Below are 7185 nucleotides of genomic sequence, written 5' to 3' on the forward strand. Positions count from 1 at the left end.
TCCCATTTCTCATTTCCCGATCTTAGAGCAGAAGCCATTGGTATTCTGATCAGGAAACTTTTCCCAGTGCCCATGTGTTTGAAGCTCTTCCCCACTTTTTCTTTTATTAATTTGAGTGTATCTGGTTCTATGTGGAGGTCCTTGATCCCCCTGTATTTGAACTTGGTACAGGGTGATATGAATGGATCGATTTGCACTCTTCTACATGGTGATCCCCAGTTGAACCGGTGCCATTTTTTGAAAGTGCTATATTGTTTCGTGTTTGATCATAGCAGTAGAAACCAAACTAGGGCACGGTTCATTCAGGGTTAGAGGGTTATCCTAATGTTTACATTAGGATAGTCTATGAAATTTTTATTAACTCTAATGTGAAGTCTATGTAGTAATAGACATATGGCATGCTTCCTTAATCTGGTTCTAGCACCAGAGTTCTAAGTCTATTACCAAATATAAATGCTTGATATCTCTGGGCATTTCATTTTATTCTATCCCAAATTAATTTAGGTATTACCCTTCTTATTCAAGTAATTTAAGAAATTCCTAGTGGATTCATTCTTGTAGTATATGGGTGTGAGTTAAAATATTACAGCTCCAATAATTTCTTTTGTAGTATATATTGGTCACAAATATATAATGCCCAGGGGTTTTATTGATCCTCATACATAAATAATAGTTCTCCATAGTATTCATTGGAGGTTGGTTTCAGGCATCCCATGAATACCAAAAGCTATGAATATTAAAAATCCCTTCTAGAAAATGATGTATTTACATATAACATACATATAGCCTCTTATGTAAGTTAAACTATATTTAAGTTACTTGTAATATGTCAAAGAAATGCCTTATAAATAGTTGTTATGCTCTATTTTTTTGAGAATAATCAGAAGGCAAGGCATAAATGTTCATCCTAGATGCAATTCTCACATATTTTCATTCTGATGTTGGCTGAATCCTCAACAGCAGAATTCATGGACAATTTTCAAGTCATGTCTATAGAAGAACTCGCTGGAGTCTTATGCCTTCAACATGAAAGCAACTGTTGAGGATGAGAAACTTCAAGGCAAGATAAATGATGAAGACAAACAGAAGATTCTTGACAAGTGCAATGAAATCATCAGCTGGCTGGATAAGAACCAGACTGCGTAGAAGGAAGAATTTGAGCATCAGCAGAAAGAACTGGAGAAGGTCTGCAACCCTCTCATCACCAAGTTGTACCAGAGTGCTGGTGGCAAGCCTGGAGGAATGCCTGGTGGCTTCCCTGGTGGAGGAGCTCCTCCATCTGGTGGTGGTTCTTCAGGCCCCACCATTGAAGAGGTGGATTAAGTCAAAGTAGAGGGTATAGCATTGTTCCACAGGGACCCAAAACAAGCAACATGGAATAATAAAACTATTTAAATTGGCACCAAAAAATCTTTCCTTATTCATTAGAAAAACATACAGGATTAGAGAATCATACAGGAGATGAAGATGTAGACAGATTCAAAAGGCTAGCACCGAGGAGTACAGATGCCATCCCTGTGGAAGCAAGACTTTCAGAAGCTTTGCCTTCCTGGGCTGAAATGTCTTCTGTACGTTCCCAGTGGGTGCTGCAGAGAACAGTGGTCATGGATGGTCACACAAAGGGGAAGATCCTTCTTAACCTCCAAGAGAGCTGGGAAACTCGATCATCTCATTTCCAGTTGCATCACTGGCCACTCCAGGCCCTTCAGTACATGTGATCACCCAGAGATTCCCCTGCCAGACATAACTCTCAGGGACATATCCCTCTACAGCTACAGGAGGGAAGGAAGCCGGCCCTACTCCACCAAGGTCCTTCAAGTCTTGGGAACCCACATGTGCTCCCCCCACTGATGATGAGGCTTCAGTAGCCCCAGCACTCAGCCCAGCATCTTGGCTTTGATTCTCTGTAAACACAGTAAAGGCAAGACTCACCCTTCCTTGCCCATTCCTAACCAAGTGCCCATGAGTCCCAGGGTGGGGTTCAAGTCCCAGGCAGGTGATGGGACAGCACACATATCTCTCAGTGTGCCTCCAGCTTTGGTCTAGAGCAGAGAGTGGTTTGGCATTGCTAGGTCCATGGCATTGTTGTTTCTTTGTGTGCACATGACAACATGAAGCAGAGGTTTGCTGCCATCTCAGAGAGGGCAATACTGTTTGCTGGTGGAGAAATATGATTTATATGTGCATAGAGCCTGCTCTGAACAAGTGCCACAGACAGCAATACCGTGGCTTCAAAGGGGAGGGAAATTATAAAGCAGGGACAATAGGGTTGATTTTTTAAAATAAGACTTGTTTGAAATCTTCGTTCAAACCAAATGAGATCTGCTTAGCTGCACACACGGAAGAGGCCAGAAGGAAAATAACTGTTCAGCCTCGGTTACTAATCCTGTCTTTAAAAGCATGCATTTTTGTAATGTACATGATTGGAAGGCAGGTGAGGCTAAGACTGCTTCATCAGGGCATCCTTGCCTGCTGAACTGGGAAAAGAAGAGACCTAGTAGACAGGACAGTACCCTCAGTCCCCGGGGAGGAGGCAAGTCCATCAGTGGTGACAGATGAGTCCCAGGTCACTGTGCTGGGCACATCCTGTTGACAGTAGACTCAGTCTCAGCCATGCCAGTGTTATAGTGCCTTTGTCTGCCAAGTCACAGAGAAAATTCATGCTTTTTCTTTCTGTCTTAGTTGGGTCCGCTTGGAAGGCTTGGAAGGCACCCAACCAAGCCAGACTCTGTGTCCTCCAGCAGGGGGCAGCACTACATAAGATTATTGTTTGAGATGGCCAGATTTCCACTATTATTACTAAGTATTATTACAGATTACAGTATTTCCAGTAGGTGGCTGCTTTGTACAGAGGTTATTTGTTTATTTGTTCTTAGAGGCACAGGTTGGACATCCCAGCAGAGCCCTGAGCCCTAACTAGTTAAAAGCTCATGGTGCTAATATTGCATGCTGTGTTTTTGTCTGCCCCTCTGGTGTGGGTCCCCCGGACTGTGTAATCTGTCTCTGTGTATATGGATGTCCAGTGTGGCTTTGGGCCCTTCCCTTTCATTTGACTCTTCTCTACTGCACTCAAATAAAATGTATATTATATATGACCTCATTATAGACCTTTACAGGGGGAAACTTTGCTTAAAGAAAAATGCCTTTGGAAACATAGTTAAGCAGATCTTGACACTTTACTAGGAAAACAACATCATTCCCAAGCAGCTCACCTTAATACGGGTGTCCAGGACCAAAAGTTCTTAAGCGTGAATATGATATGTTGGAGAAATGGCTCATTGGTTAAGATCTCATATTACTTTTGTTGAGGACATTTTCAGTTCCCAACACCCATGTCTAGCAACTCCAGCTCCAGGAGTTCCAATACCTAAGGTCTCAACAAACACCTATGCTCATGGGCACACTTCACGCAGAGATATGTAACTAAAAATGATCAGATATTTAAAACATGATGACCAAGCTTTCAGTAATTATTTAATCAGTTTATCATAAAGTAACCTCCTTCTCCCTTGTCTCACCTTTGTGACGTTCCAGGGTATTTATGCTTCTGTACACATCACTGACTGTAAGCTACCTTTCAATAAACTGATTTTGTACTGTAGCTGAGAATAATCCTTGGCTTTCTTTGGGCAACCCAGATCCAAGCCATCTTACATTTTCAGTCAGAGTTAACTTGAAGAAATCTTTCAGTTCATCTCTCTGATGATTCTGTGCCCATGTTAGTTAAAAATTCTCACGGAGTAAAATGCTGGGGCCACATGAATTGGGATGAGCACACATGGCTTGCATGACATTTTGTTTTCTTCTTGAGGCATGGGCTCATATATCGAAGGCTGACCTCACACTCACTTTATTGCTAATGATAACTTTGAATTTCTGATCATCTACTTCTGCCCAAAAGTGCTTGAATTATAGACATGTAACATCACATTGGTACATGCTGGGAACAAACTCAGGCCTTTTGTCATGCTAGGCAAGGACTCTACCGACTGGGCTACATTCCAGACCATGCTTGACATTATCTCTTAGAGACTTACTCTCTCTCTCTCTCTCTCTCTGTGTGTGTGTGTGTGTGTGTGTGTGTGTGTGTGTGTGTGTGTGTGTGTGTGTGTGTAGCTAGTGTTACAGGCAGTCATGACTCACCCCATGTGAGGACTTGGAACTTAGCTTAAAAGCAGCAAGAGTTCTTAAGTGCTGAACCATCCCTCTATCCCTGCTAGACAGTTTCAATCCAAGGCTAGAAATGCAAGTTCAGTGAACACTTACAAGCACAGCTGTGTTCTGGAGATGCATCATGACCAGTTCAGATTCAAGACTGAAGGGCTGTGACAGTGATGGCTGAGATGATCAGCTGCCCCAGGCCAGTCATGAACAGTACTCACTCTGGAAATTTCTGGTGTATGTAAATTGTGTTTGGCTCGGTATGGTAGCACATCCCCCCACCCCCTACTCAAGAGGTGAATTCAGGAGGATCATGAGTTGAAGAGCAGCCTCAGCTACATACCAAGTTTGAGGAGACTCTGGGCTATGTGAAACCTTATATACCTAATCTCCACTAATCAGTTGTTTCTATCAGAGTATTTTTCATCTTAGTTCCTGGTGTAAAATCAGTAGCATTAGGAAGTTTTTTAGTTTTTGGGGTTTTTTTTTTCTACTGTGTTCAACTGGAGAGCATTGGAAGCCATCATTTTAGCTGCTGTGTCCAAACCATAGAGTCTGTCCCAATGTTTTAAGTAGAGCAGAGTTTCTACTGAACTGTGGACATAGGTAGAGAGGCAGGAGCTAACTCATGCCCTTCTACCTCGACCTTCTGCTGTGCCTCTCCCCTTGCCCCTTCCAGGAAGACAAGTGTTTAGGAACAAGGGTATCTTTCTATCTTCTTAGCAGAGACAAAGAGTTGGAGTTCCTCCTCTCCCTTCTTTTCTCTGTGTGGGGAAATGGCAGGCTCAGAGGTAGAAGGAACAGGATAGAGGTTCCCCTAGTCCAGTGCCTCTGGTGTGGCCACAAATTGGGCTGAAGTGACAAGTCTGCTTTGGTAGAGATGGAAATGAAGGTGCTTATCAAAAACATCTGGCTAGACAGTGTCAACAAGATATAGGTCAGCCTGGAAGATGTTCCTTTCATCCTCTGGGAGTTATGGGGTACATTGGAATGCTAGGGCTGGCATTTCCTAAGGCTCCATCATCCCTCTTTCTCTGAGCCTCACCTCCTGAGTTCCTTCGTACACAGTGATTTCCAGCACATTTCCCTGCATTTGTTTCTGCTCTAAGAAGTAAGAGCTAAACCAGATATGGTGGTCCAGCACTTGGAAGGCAGAGGCAGTCGATCAGGAATTCAGGGTCATCCTCTGCTACAGAGTGAGTGTGAAAGCATCTTGAGCTACAAGACCCTGTGAAAACAGCCAGATCATTCCATGGACAGCTTAATGAGAAAGTAGGCAACCAGTCACATCTCTGAAATGTTTAGAGCCCGCCCCCTCTTTCTGCTGGGAGCCTAGATCTTTGATGCTCACAACATCTGACTTTCCTACGAAGCTATTTATAAAAATATCTGTGTTTAGCGGCTGAAGAGATGGGCTCTGCTGTTAAGCACACCGGCTCCTCTTGCCGAGCAAGAGTTTCCAGGGTCCACATCGAGATTGATAAGCAAACTCTGTAACTCCAGTTCTAGGGTATCTGTCACCCTCTTCTGACCACTGCAGGCACCATGCATTCATACCAATAAATCTGAAAAAAATCATTGAAACGACTGCATTTGGTCATCAGCTGCCACTTTAAATATATCTGGCAATAAAATAAGTTAGACATCGATTTACTAACAGTGAAACAGACGTGATAGGCAAGTCTCACTGTAGACGAGGTTGATTGGAGTTCACACTGGGAGTGTGTCTGTGTGTGTGTGTGTGTGTGTATGTGTGTGTGTGTGTTTTCACACTGTGTGAACACAGTGTGCACACATGTTGTTGATAAATTTTGGGGTTTGGAGTTACCACTGAAATTTCCAGGCTTTTGTCACTAAGAGCAAGGCATTGGACCAGGGACACATAGGATATTGGTAGAAAGTAAGGAATGTTTTCTTCTCTTATTAAGGAAGAAAAGTTAGAGCCAATCTTGGAGTCAGATCAAAGGCTCAAAGTATGGGTCATGGGGGTTGTGCATCTTTATAAATCATTTACTCAGATCCTACCTTTCCTCAAATGCCTATGGTATGGGATTTTCTCAGATATGTTCTAATTGTTATATGTATCCTTTGGTTGAGAAAATGGGGGTTCCACGATTTTTCTGTCCTTGATTGTAATCTCTCCACATTACGCTTCTGCTCCTTGATCCTGAGTCCATAGACTATTTAACTTTTGATTGTATTATTTGGGAAGACGTTTAAAACTGCCAAAGTATAACAATTATGTCAGTATATCTTTGACTTTCCCCCATGCTTCTGTTATCTCACAGCTGTGACTGGAAGATTAGGAAGGATGGCCACTAATGTGTCAAATTCCAAGAGCAGGATCGTCCTGTCACTCTTAGGTTTAGTTAGACTGTCTGTAGTGAGGCTCAGATATCCTACTATTTAATTTGTAGTTCCCACACTCAGAAGAGATTGGCATATTAAAGTACATAACCTTAACAGTCCTCAGAGAAAGCCAAAGCTGTGCACAAGTTAAAGTGACAAAGTCCAATTTTATTCAGGGTAGTATAACAAAAGAGACCCAGGTACTGAGGTGGCCTGTGTTCTAAACACACGAGAGATACATGGGGATGTATAGTCAAGAAACATGGAGCTCATGGTTGATACCAACATGGGTGAATTTTAGTAACCCCTACCTTGAAAGCTTCCTGCTGAAGGCAGGCAAGCATGCACAGATATCAAGGGTGTGGATAGAAACATTTCTGTAAGATAGGGAGGGGGTGATTGTGTATATGTGGGTTCTTGCTAACCTGCCTTGGCGACTGCTAAATCTTGAGTGAACAAAGATGTACACACAAAGCACACAGGCCAAGGAGAAGGTTCAAAGTCTAACTAAAGTTTGATTTGTGTAAGAATCTGTGTCAGATACCCGACTGTATGCAATGTAATTGGACAGGGCTACAAAGGGTATTGTAGCTGGACCCAGAATTTTTCAAGAATCTCTCTTTCTCTAAAGAAATATAAGGTTGGGCCCCAAAGATATCTGAGGATAGCCCTGCT

Source organism: Rattus norvegicus, chromosome 17, assembly GCF_036323735.1.
Source record: "Rattus norvegicus strain BN/NHsdMcwi chromosome 17, GRCr8, whole genome shotgun sequence".
Classification (NCBI taxonomy): domain Eukaryota; kingdom Metazoa; phylum Chordata; class Mammalia; order Rodentia; family Muridae; genus Rattus; species Rattus norvegicus.